This window comes from Camelus bactrianus, chromosome 29 (assembly GCF_048773025.1).
Source record: "Camelus bactrianus isolate YW-2024 breed Bactrian camel chromosome 29, ASM4877302v1, whole genome shotgun sequence".
In the NCBI taxonomy this organism is placed as follows: domain Eukaryota; kingdom Metazoa; phylum Chordata; class Mammalia; order Artiodactyla; family Camelidae; genus Camelus; species Camelus bactrianus.
The window spans coordinates 21,665,116-21,680,443 of NC_133567.1; the positions used below are offsets into that span (position 1 = coordinate 21,665,116).

General features: G+C 36.8%; 1 protein-coding gene across 2 annotated transcripts in view; it reads left to right on the top strand.

Moving 5' to 3' along the window:
- The window catches only part of RALYL (RALY RNA binding protein like), a 584,866-nt gene that overhangs the window by 72,243 nt on the left and 497,295 nt on the right, over window positions 1-15,328 (top strand). The gene's annotated exons all lie outside the window — the stretch shown is intronic.

Genomic DNA, 15,328 nt, shown 5'->3' on the forward strand with positions numbered 1-15,328 from the left:
TCAACTCTTTTGAGTAAATAATGGAATACTATCCAGCAGTAAATAGAATGAACTACTGATTCATGTAAAAACACAAATGAATCTTAAAAATATTTTGCTATGTGAAAGAAGCCAGCCACAAGAGATGATGTGTTATATTACTTCACTTATGTTGAAGTTCTAGGAAGAGCAAAACTATAGAGACAGAAAGCAGATCTGTGGTTGCCTGGGGCTACGTAGGAGGGGGGATTGACTGTAAATCAGCATAAAGCAATTTGGGGGTGATTTAAAGCATTTAAAATGTCTTGTGGTGATGGTGGCACAAGTGTAAATGTGCCAAAATTGCATTGTGCATTTAAAAGAGGTGAATTTTATGGTGCTGCATCAACTCAGTACAGCTGCTAAAAATTATTAGGCTAAGATTTTAAAATTATTTTCTATTATTAGCAGAAGTATATGTATGTTTAATTAAAAGAGCTATTGAAAGTAAAAACATCAATCTGGAGATAAGACTAGGAGGCCACTACCTGTAAGATTCAGAGTGGCTTTCATTAACTCGGTGAATTTACTCTGATGGAACTTCTGGCTGTGAAACCTGATTTTATCAGCAAAATGAGAAATTCCATTGTCACGTGGGCCAGAGTACTAGTGTATAAATAACTAGATTGTTTACTACTGTAAACAGAACTCTTAGCAAATGAAATGAAATTTCATTTGTTAAGTCATCATGAAAATACACTGGAATATTTTGGAAAACAGCAGAGACAAGGATTTCAGCCAGTATGAATGGCTGAAAAGCTACATCATAATCAGAAAATTGCTTGAAAAACACAGAGTCAGAACTAGTGCTGTTAATTAATAAAGTGATATTTACTGGTATCAGGAGACAATAGCTTATTTACTCTATTTGACAACAGGGACAGCCTTTTCCGTGGCCAGTCAGCCCCCTCAGCTAGATGACATAGATATAAATCCAGATATAGATGCGGATATGGACATAGAGATACAGAAATAGTCATATGCATTTGCTGGATTGATTCCTTTCAGTCTAACAATTATTCAGCTAACTTAGGTGGATTTGCATTTTTCAGTACTGAAAATGAATTTCTTGATCATAATGTTTTAGAGTTTGAGGGCAAATGTTTTGCTTCTTATATTAATTATCTATTTACTACACAGTCCATATTAGCACCTTAACACATAAATATTATCTCAGTCTCTGTAGATCAGGAATCCAGGGTCTCGGTGCCTCTGACTCAGGGCCACTGGCAAGGCTGCAGTCAGATCATCTCAAGGCCCTTCTGCGGAAGCATCCACTTGCAGGCTCAGTCATGTGTGGCCCTTGGCAGGCCCCACGTCCTCTCTGGCTGTAGGCCAGGTGCTTGGCACGTGGGCCTCTCCCTGGGCAGCCCACAATATGGCAGCTGGCTTCCCTCAGAGCAAATGAGGGAGAGAGCATCCAAGGAGAAGCCACAGTCGTGTTGTGACTAATCTCCAGTAAATCCTGTCACCTCTGCTGCAGTGTACCCAGTAGGAATGGGCATTAAATATCCACTCAAAGGGACAGGACTGCACAAGGACCTAAATGCCAGGAGATGGAGGTGTTGTGGGTGATCTTAGTGGGTGCTGACCATATTTTGGTTTGCAGGTTTTAGGAGAAACTTCACTTTAGCTGCCAGCACTGTTTGCAGTGTCATCAAGGGTGAAAAATACAGTTCCTGCAAAGATTGAACTGAAGAGCAAAAGCCTTTTAATTAAAAAATCAGACAATATAATAATAAGAAAGGAGTAAGGAGATATATTTTGTTTAGTGAGGGAGTGAGAGGTTCAGGGTTATTTACCACAAACATCATACTTCTATGTAATTTGTTACTTTTCTTTTTTTCTTCAGAAAACTGGGAACAAGTAAGCATGGAGGAGATGACTTTTGCGTCTCCCTTGTCCACTGCCTCTATTCCTTCCTCCTTTCTCATTCTAAAACTTTTACTCACTTTTTGATTAGTTAATTGGCAAGAAACACATTTTTCCCCCATCAGGCTGTTGTGAAGCCTCCAAAATCGAGGATCTTGATCAAATGCCAAGAATGACATTTTTGCTCAAATATAAATAGGAAATTTAAAGCATCTGCGTATTTAAGTGTGATGATAGCATTAGTGGTGGTGGTGATGGTGCATGCATGTGCCTTAGTTTAGTAGCTGTTGATAAATCTTACAAATCTGAATGAAAGGCCTTTACTTTTTTCTCCATGACAATTTGTTTCTAATGCTATTTTATTTACTATTATTATTTTATTTTTCTATCTGAGTACAATTAAAGTCTAATAATTGAGAGAGAATATATGCTAATATTCTCTCTGTTAAATTCAGAGTCCTGAATACCCTGCATAATCTGTACACAAACTAAGTTTACTCACTCTTAGGTAATATTTAACTAAGTAGCTCAGAAGAAAGAGTGGCATTTTCATTCTCTAAAGTAAAACTAAAAGCACAGATTTTTGTATCTGAGATTTCTTTTTTGAACACTAAAGCAAATAGAAAACTTTTTTTTAAACATCTTACCACTGACATTAATAAAACTTGCTGACACCATGAAAAGTTATTCCTTTGGTCTTGATGTTTTTCTATAATTCAGGAATTTTATGTCTGTAAGTCATGGAAAGCCAAATCAAATGAGCCCAGTAGAAACTGAGATTTTATTGGAAGACTCCCATACTATTGAAGAGAGGGTTAAAAAACAAAGCTGCAGGAAAGTCTAGAACTCTGCCAAGACTCTGTCCTGTCTCTTCTCATGATAGGTTTTCACCATCTGGCATATAATAGAGACAGGCTTCAAAGAACCACAGCTGAGCTCCTGACCACCAGGGTGAAAAATCCCAGGGATATTCTCTGATAGCTCAGGTTTGGGTCAAGTGTCCACCCTGGGATCAGTCACTTGTGTCCAGGGGATCAAGATGCTGTAACTGACACTACCTGGGTCTGGTGTTTCTCTTGTACTGATCAGCTACAACCCAGCAGGCGGGTGTGATACACAAACACGAAAGTTTTGAATCAACTTCTTTTTGCTTTTAAGCCTAGTATAATTTTGGACATTTTTATAGAGTCCTATTGAAATTATTAAGAAGAGAGGAGTATAGCTCAGTGGTAGAGTGTGTGCTTAGCATGCACAAGATCCTGGGTTTAATCCCCAGTGCTTCTGTTAAAAAAAATAAACCTAGTTACCCTCTCCTCAAAAAAATGAAAAAAAAATTAAGAAACATTGTCTCTGTGCTCCATGTTTGCACTAGAATACAAGATAGAATAGAAGGAAGACATTTTTTCAAAGGAAGGGAAGAATGCCAGAAACTTTTAAGAGAGATTTAAAAAATCTCTCAACCTCTCATATTTTTTTAAAACTTAGCCTGCTATTTGTTGAGTATGTTGTGCAGATATTATTATTATATCCAGTCCACCTTGTTAATATATCTTACAACTGTATTAGGAAGGGGCAAATGTGCTTGAGTTGGATTCTAAAGTTAAATTTAAAATTCTTACACAAGCAACTTAAATTTCCAAAATCAGTACTGATTTTTTCTCAGCTGAGCATTCATTTCTTAAGGATCGGCTTTGGAAAGAGAAATATCCATCTGATCTGTTTTTCTAATTTTTTAACAAGTTCTTTACAAACGCCATGCCTGAAATGAGTTCACTAGGAGTTGGTGGCCTTGAGAGAGCCTTTGTATTTTGGTTCTGTAAGGCAAAAAATTAAGTTTACAGCAGCATACTCATTTTAAAAATATGCTCTCATTCAACTCAAAGCTCACTAGCCTACACTTCATAAAAAATAATAAATCAGAAATAATGAATAAGAAATAAGGAATCATACTGCTTTCATCATTATGCATTTGCTCTTAAAACATCACAACTGTGCCTTTTATATATATGGTGCATAGATGGAGCATAACCTTGGAAGTAAAAAGAGCCCACTAATAATAAGCTGCTTTGTTCTTTGTTTCTTTGTTAATAATTTGTAATGTTTTGGAAAGAAGAGGAGCTTTGGAGATGGACTTTGAATCCCAGCTCTGCCACTAATTAGCCAGTGTGAATGTGGACATGATTCTTACTGCTTTTGAGCCCCAGATTGTCCCATACTCAGTTGCACTGTTGGGGAGGTTGAGTGCTACCAAATGTGTAAGGTGTATTTGTGGACCGTAATGTGGCTCAGCCAATGTGATTTCCCTTCCCTATGCTCATAGACACTTGCTTCCACAACTCCTGTTCTAGGTATCCTTCAGGGACAGGGAAGAGTGGAACAGTGATTGGAGAAGAAAATAAAATGATTTAAGTTTAGACTTTCCAATAAAGCAGTTACACTTACTACATTAGGATCTTATGTCAAAATAGGTCTCCCCTCACCAGTCTGTTCTCACCATTTTTTTCCCCACTAAGGAATAAAGGCATTGCCGACGTAGTGAAGAAAACACACAATTGTCAGAACAGAGTTTAACGTTCACTTCTATGTCCTTTTGTACTTCTGTTACTTCTGCTTACTTCAGTATTTATGTAGGACTCACTGTGTTTGGGACACTCTTTCTTGTGCAGGGGTTTCAGCAGCGAACAAGGTAGATACATTCTGTGCCTACATTAGGGAGTTTATACTCAAATTTGGAAAGAAATTTAATAAGCAGAACAGTTCAGAAACAAGGCAGTTACAGGTGGAAGCAAGTGCTATGAAGAAAATGAAAATAGTTGTATTAAATTCTCTTTGCTATTAGTGACTTAAAGCAGGACAGATTTATGCTCTCACAGTTCCGGAGGTCAGAAGTCTAAAATCACATTGTCAGCAGGACTGTGTTATTTCTGTAGTCTTCAGGGGAGTACGTTTCCTTGCCTTTTTCATCTTCAAGCAGTTCCTTGCATTCCGTGGCTCGTGGCCCCTTTCTTGCATCAATCCTTCTTTACCTTATTTCCATCTTTATTCTTCTACCACTGATTTTGAATCTCTTGCTTGCCTCTTAAGGGCCCCTTGTGATTGTATTTGGGACCCATCTGGATAACCCAGGGTAATTTCCTGTTCCACAATCCTACTTAATCTCATTTGCAAAGTCCCTTTGGCCATATAAAATAACACATTCCTAGGTCCTTGAGATTAGGACATGGACCTCTTGGGTCAGGGTCTTTTTTCAGCCTTTGGGTGAAGTTAAATAAGAGAATGACCTAGAATGGATTGGGCATGTGAGAGGATAAAGTCTACTGTTTCCTTGTAATTGTAACATTAAATTTATGACTCAATCATAAATATACAGTAGTACTCTTCCATTTGCCTTGTAAAGTTTTCAACAGCAAAATATTTACATTAAATCTCAATAACTAATGTAACTCTGAAGTCTAGATTAAGAATTGCTCACAGTCCAAGAACAATATGCACAACTTTTCATGTAGAAAACATTAATTTAGAGATGTTTTTAAAAAAGTCATTGAAAGGCAGGATATAGTATATCTACTTACTTTAAGCACCAAAATATACCATGCCATACCATTTGTTTTCACTTCCCAAGTTTACATAACACAATATATTTATGTTCTTAGGGATTTGGAAATTTTCAAATGGAAGTATCACAAGAAACTCAGTAATCTCTTTTATTTCTGGATTTAACACCATAAACATGTTGAACACCATGCACATTAAATAGTGGTGCATGAGGTTTCAAAGATCCTGACTTCATCTTTGCACTGATCATGCTTCTTGGATATATTACATCTCAGTTTTGAATTCATAGTACCCAGAATTGTACTGGTGCAGACTAAGTGATCCATATAATTTCTTGGGGGTAAACTTGGGTTGAGGTTTTATAAGTACATTATATATATATGTATATATGTAAAATACATATACACACACATATTATATATATTTTATATATTATATATTATATATAAAATTTTTATACATAATATATATATTTAAACTAGGAAAGGAGTGATGTGTTTCCTTCCAGGAGTGGTTAATCTGCATGAAAACAGATCTTTTAGGAGGAGAAGACAAGTTTGTTGTGATCTCGTGACATAAAAACATGGAGAGTAGTCAGACTGCTTTCATCATTCACTTAGTTTATTTTCCAGCTTTCAGACTCTGAGCTACTGTGAGCCTGTGTTTTCACACTTCGATGGCCTGGGGAGGAGGTGCATTATCACCAGGACGGAGGCCTTCCTGAGTGAGAAGTCGGCACTTGATGGCTACACGGCACTTTCATTAGCACTGGAAAGGGTGTAAACATGCTCATAAGGACATGTTTCTTACCCCGAGTCCTGGCTTACTTTCTCAGTGTTATTCTGGGTTGAAGACCCAACCTATGGTGGAGATCTAAGTGGAGCAGTTTCTTAAAACCACTCAGGACACTGGAATGTCCTAAAAACCCCTGGAGAACTTCTAGATACATGAACAAACACACAGTTATTTAATTTTTTTCCAATATGGATTAATCATGTCAGTTTTGCTCTGTCTCTCTTAAACATCATCTTCTCTTGGAGAAAAAAGTGGGCTGGGATATTTCATATCTCCACATTTATCAAACATGAATATCTTTGAGTATTTTTTTCCTCAAAAATGGCTAAAAAATGTAGGTTTTTATAGCACATGGATGAGAAAATATGTTATAAGCCAAATTTAACTCTACCTGGAGTGTCCTGTATTGTGTATGTACTACTGTTTAGCTTCACCACCCTGATGTTTGCTGTATCCTTTTATCCAGTATTATCTTCTTCAAACTCTAGTATATGAATTATCAAAGAGTTTTTAGAAGCTTGTCAGTACCTAGTCTATCCTAAAGATCCACCCTAAACTTTCTTTCTTTAATCTATCCCCCTGAAAGTAGTAATTTCATATATATAATGTATATATATATAATACACAATTGTATCATGTATTGTATATAATACAATTAAATACAATAATAATGTTCATTTGTTTTAGATAATAATTTTACCCCTTCCCCCACCCCCATCTGAAAGCATCCAGAGGCTTCCCCATTTTATTTGAATGAAACCTGAATACTGTCAAACCATGATCTATCCCCTGCCAATCCTTCCCATTTTATCTCAATTCCACTCTTCTCTCTGTTCCCTGTGCTTCAGCCTTGGAGGTATCCTGTCAGTTCTCCAAGCATGCTATGTTCTTTGCTGCCTCACAATATTTCTTCTCCTTGGAAATCTCTTCCCCTCGTCCTGTTTGTGTCTGTCCTCCTCTTATCCTTCAGCCCTTGTCTTAGGCAGTACTTTTTCAGAGAGACCTTCCTCTCCTACGAATTTTATCTAGGCGGCTCCCCTCTGTTATCCTTCATCACTATAGTACTATGTAGCATATATGTACCATCTAGCACTGAAAATGTTAATTATATGTCTGTGTATTTGTTAAGTAGGTTTTAGCCCCTCTTTCTCAACAGAAAAATCCACTGGGAACAGAAAGGCAACAGGAGAGTTGGGAAGTGGAATGGCTCATAACTCAAAGGTTCATCCTTTGACTGCACAAAGACTCAACCACAGTTTTGCAAGGTCCTGTTTATTTATTTGTCTAGCCATTTTAATTGAGGTTTTGGTATTAATCAAAGGAGACTGCTGTTTTAAGGTTGAGGAGCAGACATCCATGCAAGAAGTATAAATAAAATGCGTGAGGTCACCAAAATCAATTGACCGTGTATATGGGCTTCATGACTTTATGGGCTAGACCAACTACAGAATGGAAAATTATGGAATGTTTTGCTTTTTTTTTTTTTTTTTGGAAAGTGAGGTGAGCCAAGAAAACCATTGGAACTTGACAAAATGGAGCAGAGTATTCCACTAAATGTAAATTATGTGCTTCCCTCCTGCTTTGCATAGAAATTAGACACCTCTCCTCCCTGTTGTTTGATGGCATATTAATAACATAATCCACATAGAAAAGGTGGTAAACTTCTAGTAACTAGAAGTGTAGCCAAATACAACTATCTCATTTAAAAGAAAGCTTAGAGAAGGGATTTAGAAAGAATTTGTGTCACTAAGATTAAGATGATGTGTAAATTTTGAATTAAAAATAAAGAGCTAATCTGAGCCTGCTATTGGCTGTTCTCCCTGGTCATTGTTGACCTGTTGCTTTTCTCTTGATTTTAGTCACATTGCTGTAGGCAGGAGCATGCACTTGAACATCCATGTTATCCTCCTGCTCTGTCAGCAGCACTTCTTAGAAAAAATCATACAAAGTAAAAGGTAAATGCTCCCCCTCCTCAAAGATAATCTCATGAGGACACAATCCATTCCCCCCTCCTCTTTGTTTGTGGGATTACACTATGGAGACATAATCCTGGAGAGGTAGCATTCATCTTGTGATGACCATCATGGCATTAACCTGAGGAAGAAATTCCAACATGAGATGTTGCAATTGATTAAAGGGGATCCTTGCATAATCAAGGAATGAATCTTGGAACCAGACATCATTTTAGTGATCAGTTAATGTTCTTATGATTGAGGCCACAGTTAGTTGGATTTCCTATTATCTGTAGCCAGAAGCATCCCTTACAGATTTGTTACCCTTACTATTACTAGGGCTTCTGGGCTTACCCAAGACAAGGGGGCAGAAGCTAGCATGTCTAAAGAACTCAGAGTTTCCTCAGAGGTGGAGACTTGGAGCATATATGATGTAGCATAATTCTCATGATTGGTGAAATGACTGAAACTCAGAAGTGAATACATATTCTGGTGGAATAATGAAAAAATGTTGGCTATATTTATTAAATGGAGGATTTCTTCTAGACCAGTTAAAGAATTAAAAAGAAGTTGCAGGATAGCAAGTTAAATCAATTAAAATATGATGTCATTTTATAAAACACACTGTAATTTTGTTTTAAAGGCTAAAGAAAAGATAGAAAAAAATTAAATAGACAGAAATAGTTGATAAAGAAGGCTTTAGAGAATTATTCCTGTATTTTAATAAAATGGGACTAAAAAAAAATTGCAATGAGAAGCAATCTTACTCAATGATAGGCATAAACTCTTTCCTTCCCCAGATTACCAGGTGTGAAAATATCTTATTTAGTAATACTGTTTTCTTCCAATTTTCCATTATGTAAAAGGTTAGCTATTCTCAGAAAGTCAAGCAGTAATGCAGAAAATTGCTCTGTTTGAACAATTGTTTCTTAGCTTCTAAAGTCATCTGTGGTTTGGCATTAGAGAAATGTATAATGTTAGGCAATATAAAATTCATTTTTATTCTCTTATAACAGTGACTGGTGTTTTGTTAAACAAGTCAGTGCATTTCTGGCTAAATAATGAAAAGTTTATATTATTAAATATATCGCTTAGAAATATTTAAGGACCAGTTACATAGCTTTCAGTTTTTTCTTGTTTACAGATATTTTTGCTACTCCATAATAGGATTGTTCAAGGAGAGCTCTGAGAGAGTATAGAGTGATTTTCAATGCAAAGGGTTCATGGATGAGTAACAGTATTTAACCTTATCACAGTCAGGCTGGGCACTTCCTAGAGATTTTTGGATTAAAGGAGCCTGTGAAGTGATAAGATGGAAGAGGCATGGGTTCAAGCTCATTTGGCAGAGACCCTTCCTACTCAGTGATGGCAGATGTTTAGGCCCAAGGTCTTTCTTTCTAACTAGTGATTATTTTCCATTATCCTCAATACCTACTTTGAATTATATTAATTGCAGTGAAAGATACAATAATGTGGAAACCTAAAATTAGTGTCACTTCTAATGCTAAGAGCATATTCAACACAAGGCCTGCTTGGGTGTCGGTATTTAAACTGAAATATTTCAGTGAGTAGAAAGTTGAAGAGGGGACAGGAAAGGAGAAATGAGAGAAGAGAAATAGAATCGTATATAGTGTTAGAAAGAAAAATCTTAATAATTTATTTAGCCTCCATGAGAGGATATTATTTGAATTTCAGATATTGCTCTAATGCCTCTGAGGAGCTAGGAAATTTGACCAAGCCTATCATACCTATGAAACTACAGCAATACATTTCCAAGCTACTGTTAAAAGAATATTCTTTTAAGAGTTCAAAGATTTAGAAAGTCTTTTGAGTATATCTGTTCCAGAGAATAGATAGCATGTCTTGTGATTTAAGAGTTATCACAAGAACTAATAATGAACTAATAATGCATAGGGGGCTAATTGTTAGATGACAGAAATTGTTACTAAGATCTACACTTCACCCCATGCTTTTAAGATGTGGGGACTAAACCTGAGGACAAGCCTACTAGTGGGAGACAGAGCATGAATAAACAAAAATAAATCCTATAGTGCGATGGATGGTTACAAATGTTGTGGAGCATGGAAGGGGGATCAGGAGTGCTGGGGTGGGGAGGTTACCATTTGAAATAAGGTAGTGACTGAGATGACATCTGATAAAACCCTGAAGGAAATGAGAGAAAGAATTATATGGATATCTAGGGGAGAGGATTCTAACCACAGGGAACAGCAAGTGCAAAGGCCCTGGGGTGAGAGCATATCAACATGTTAGAGTAATGGCAAAGAAGTTGGTGTGACTGATGGGGGGTAAGTAAGGGAGAACAGTCTAGGGAATGGGGTCAGACAGAATAATAGAAGCAATTGTGTGCAATGTTGAGGACCTTATATTTTACTGAGTGAATGTGGAAGTTCTTGGAGAGTTTTGAGTAGAAGAGTAACAGGATTTTAAAAGGATACCTATGTGTGCTGAATTGATGGAAGCAGGGAACCACTGAGGAGGCTATTGAAATAATCAAAGTGAGAAATGATGGTGGTTTAGACCACAGAAGTAGCATGGAGGTGGTGGCAAATGATCAGATGCCAGATATACTTCGAAGGTTTCACTGGCAGGGTTTGCTGATAATTGAATTTACAGTATGAGAGAAAGATTGAAGTCAAGGACGACTGAAATGCTTTTGATTTGCACAACTGAAAGGATGGACATGCTGTTGGATGACACAACTTTGTGTTTTTTTCTGTCCATGTTAGGTTTTGTGCAAGCAGAAATGATGAAAGTGAGATGTATCTATGTTTGACCCTTTGCTATGTGAGCACAGTGAGGCAGGAATGATGGTAAGGAATTGGGTATATATGTCAAAAGTTATCATTTTATGATGGGCCAAACAATCCAATCTGGCTAAATAAAAAGGCGAAGATGTGACGGGGATGGGAGTAGGTGAGACTGGGTGGAGATTACATCACGGAAAAGAAGAGGTTAAGAAATTTTGAGACCAGTTTATTGGGAAAATCATTGAAATTACTGACAGTTGTGAGTTAGAGCTGGAAATAGTGACAGTAAACCAGGGGCTGATATCCGCCAGGAAGGAGGGGAATTAACCAAGTGATTGGTGGATTAATAAAATGATGAAGGGTCATGATGATTATGTGACAGTTAAAAGAAGGATTTTAGGAAGAATGGAAGGAAATGAATCAGAAGTTGCAAAGAAAAAAAGCTATTTCAGGGGTCATGGGAGAGAAAACCCTAATTTAAAGGGCTGTAAGAGAAGCATTATCCTCGGGGACAGACCAGATTTAATTAGAGTAAGGTGATGCTCAGAATATTCAGGGAAGAATAAGTATGGGTAAATAGTTTTGCTGATAATTGAACATGAATTCAGGAAGATCACATGCTTTCAGGACTGGAGAGTGGTGGGTTATGGTGTCAATCAGGGGGATGTAAGAAAGCTGTAAAAGATTTTTGTTGTGGTAGAAAGATGACCTTGTATCCTCAGCTTCTTGTGATGACCAATGTGCAGGCAGTCCTCACTTGGCCCAGGTCCACGACTACTGATATCAAATCATGTTACCATCAAATCTCAGTTACCAGGGGACTGTGCAAAGTGGGGACTGCTGGTGTTCTGCAATGAAAGGAATAAGGAAACTAATCCAGCTCCACTGGGCAGATGAAGCCCACGGGCTGAGTCTCAAGTTGGAAGTCAGGCCAATATATATGTGGAGACAGTGAGCTAATGTAGAGGGATATGTGGAGGGCACCAAGAATCTTGGTGACAGTGGTAGACCACAGAGGTAGGATTGAGGTGGTGGCAGATGATCAGATACCAGGTATACTTCAAAGGTTTCACTGGCAGGATTTGCTGATAATTGAATTTATGGCATGAGAGAGAGTGAAGTCAATGATGACTTAAATGTTTTGATTTGCACAGCTGAAAGGATGGACATGCCATTAGATGGCACAACTTTAGAAACATCTAGGACCTTTAAAAAGTCTCCACACCTAGGCTACACCCTCAGGCATCAGTGATTTTTAATATTCCCCAAGTTGACTCCAGTGGGCAGCCAAGTTTGAGGACCATCATGCTGCAGCATCATTTAATCCTGGGATACTCAACTCATTGAAGGCATCTGTCATGTCATCACTTCTGATTTTCTCTTCTGCCAGTTCTTATCTGTTCAGACTGTGACAGGACCTCATTTTTCAGTGGCTTAGTTTGCCACGTAAATAGTTGCAGAACGTTGCATTCATCAATTACATTGGATTCTGCATCTGTGGGAGATTTCTAATGTCACATTGTGCTCCTTTTGCATTTTAGTTGCATATTATTGTTCTATCTCATTTTATTGTCCCACTTGAAACCATAATTAGCCCACACAGACACTGGCCAGAAGAATGGAAACAGAAGCAAGATATTTTCATTTTAAAATTTCTTTGCTTCCTTACCTAAAAATCTGTGTGTGTAGATTTGTGAAAGGAAAATTTTTCCTCTGATGTATTTTATTTGCCCATACTTATAATTTATTTAAGCAATTAGTATCATTGAACATTTAATATTTTTCTTTTTGCTATCATAAATTGTGATAAATAAATTAATAAAAATAACTTTAATTAATTAAAAATATAATGCATTAATAAATACAATAATGCATAGCTTTTTTAATGCTTTTAAACCAAAAATTGCACTGGACAAAGTTAAACAGGCAAGGCTGACTTTATTTAAAGCTATCCCAATAATGGAGAGAGATCAGAACTATATATATATTTTTTTTAATTGAATAGTCAGTTACAGTGTGTCAATTTCTGGTATACAGCATAAGAGAAAGACCAGAACTGAATTCAACTCCAAGAAACAAAGGGCAGGAGGAATTTGAAATGTCATGGTGGGAGGGAGGCCAGAGGCCATCTATGTTTGCTAGTTGATTTTACTCAAAGGAGAAGTAAAATTTCTCTTGCCTTTGTGGCAGGAGGTAGTTTTATAATTTGGAGCAAGGCACAGGCTCCTGCCTTCCCATGAAACTGGGAAGTAGGGGTGCTGTCTCCTCTGATGGTGACATTTCTAAGAGATGGCTCCCGGGTCCTTGAGAAAGCTCTTCCTGAATTGTAAAGCTGGCAAGAGACTTTTTAAAAAGATTTATATCTTAAAGGGCAGAGAGAAAATTTACAATTCCAAGTTTTCTAAAGTAAACGCTGTAAGAAAAGGGAAATGATGGCCTAGAGTCAGAAAGAAAAGTCTGTCTAAAGTTGTGTCAAGCAGAGAGAAAGTTGGGGTTGCTTTCTTCAATGTACATCTCATATTAATTGTCAAGGAAGAGTCGTGAATTGCTAGGTGAGTGCAAGAGATGCTTTTAAACCTTAATTTGACTCCTATTAGAAAATCACCATCAGAATGATTTCTTTCTGTAATTTGTACTGCCACTCGTAGAGTATGAGGGTTCCCATTTTGCTATATGTGTGCCAGTGTAGGTTGATAAGAGAGACTCTTTCTTTCCAAATTTTATTTTATTCTGACTTTTTTGCAAGTGAAGAATGGATTATCATACTTGGAACTACCAGTGAGGTTGAACTTCAAAAATGTATTTATTATCCATTTGCATTTTCTCATTGGGAATTGCCATGTTATGACATTTTTTAAAAATTCTTCTTTGATAGTATTTATATTGTTTTTAAAAGAAAACTACAATGTTGTCCTGCTTAGGAGCTCATAAATGGGACAGAAGTCTGAAAAATGTACCAAGAGCAAACTACAGATCGAGGCATTTTTTTCCTTATAAATTTCAAACCTCAGTTTTGACTAAATTCCTTAGTTTTGAATAAGAACAGCTGGAGTAAGAGAAGATGTCTAGTTTTAGATTATTGTGGCTTCAGGCCAAAGGAATTGCTATGTCTTAGGCTTAGTGAAATATTAGACACTGACATTTCTCTTCCATAGAAGACAGTCACTGCTTGTTGGAGGGAGAAAAAGAGAGGATAAATATTTTATAGGAAACATTAAATGACAATCAAAATGATGACTAAGGAAAGACAAACTTTCTTCTCTCTGGTTCCCCCCTCTTCCCCAGAAACAACCACCATCCACACCACATGTAAACAACAGGCATCTTTTTTCTTTGGTTCTCCAGATCAATCATGATCACAAAGCTCTTGAATTTAGCCTGGTTTTTCTAAACCACTTTGGGTAGTACAGGATAGAAAACAGTAACAAATTGATCATTAGAATATTATTGGTAGGATATTATTAAGTCGCACAGGTATTCCACCTCTCTCACAGGCTGTTGTCAGACACTGATGTCCTCATGGTCTCACCTTTTGTGATAATTGCTGAGATTCATGATCCTACCCTTCGAGAACTGAAACTTTCTTCGCTATTTTCCGTCTTCTTCTTTGTTTCTCCACATTTTATTAGCTCTCTATTTTTCTTGTTGCAGAAAGCCCTGACTTTTTATACCAAAAACAACTTGCAGTGTTGTTTTTCTGAGCAGTCATCTACCCTGGAGAAAAATTATGTGCCTCTCTCGGAAGGTGCATTGTATGTTTTCTCTCCTCCTTGCATAAGAAACTGCAGGATCTTTTTTTCCTGCTCCACTCACTAGAAGAAAAAATGATACAGTTCTCTGTATTCTACTTTTTAATTTATTTTGGTCCTTTTTGAAAAAATAGATACTTAGAAAATGTCGTTGGCATTTAAAAAGGGCTTAAAGATAATAAATTGACAAATTGACAACTTAGCATTATTGCAAATGGTGCTGAAGGAAATAAAAAGGAATTGTGATTAGATAACCAGGTATTGAACTAAAGAAGGAAGAATGAGAGATGTAGAAGACAGTTTTTTTTTTATTTGAATTTTTTTAATTGAAGCAGTCAGTTACAAGGTGTCAGTTTTTGTGTGCAGCACAATGTCCCAGTCATGCATATACCTACATATATTTGCATTCATATTCTTTTTCATTAAAGGTTATTACAAGATATTGAATATAGTTGTTTGTTCATTTTTAAATCTATGACAGTTTTTTTTTTAAGTGGCAGGATCTGATGGTGAATTTTATATGTGAATTAGATTATGTTGTTCAGGAATGCTTGCTTTTGGTATCCTGAATTTCATACGAGTCTATCAGTAGTATCCAGAGTGAAACTGACTTTTAAAC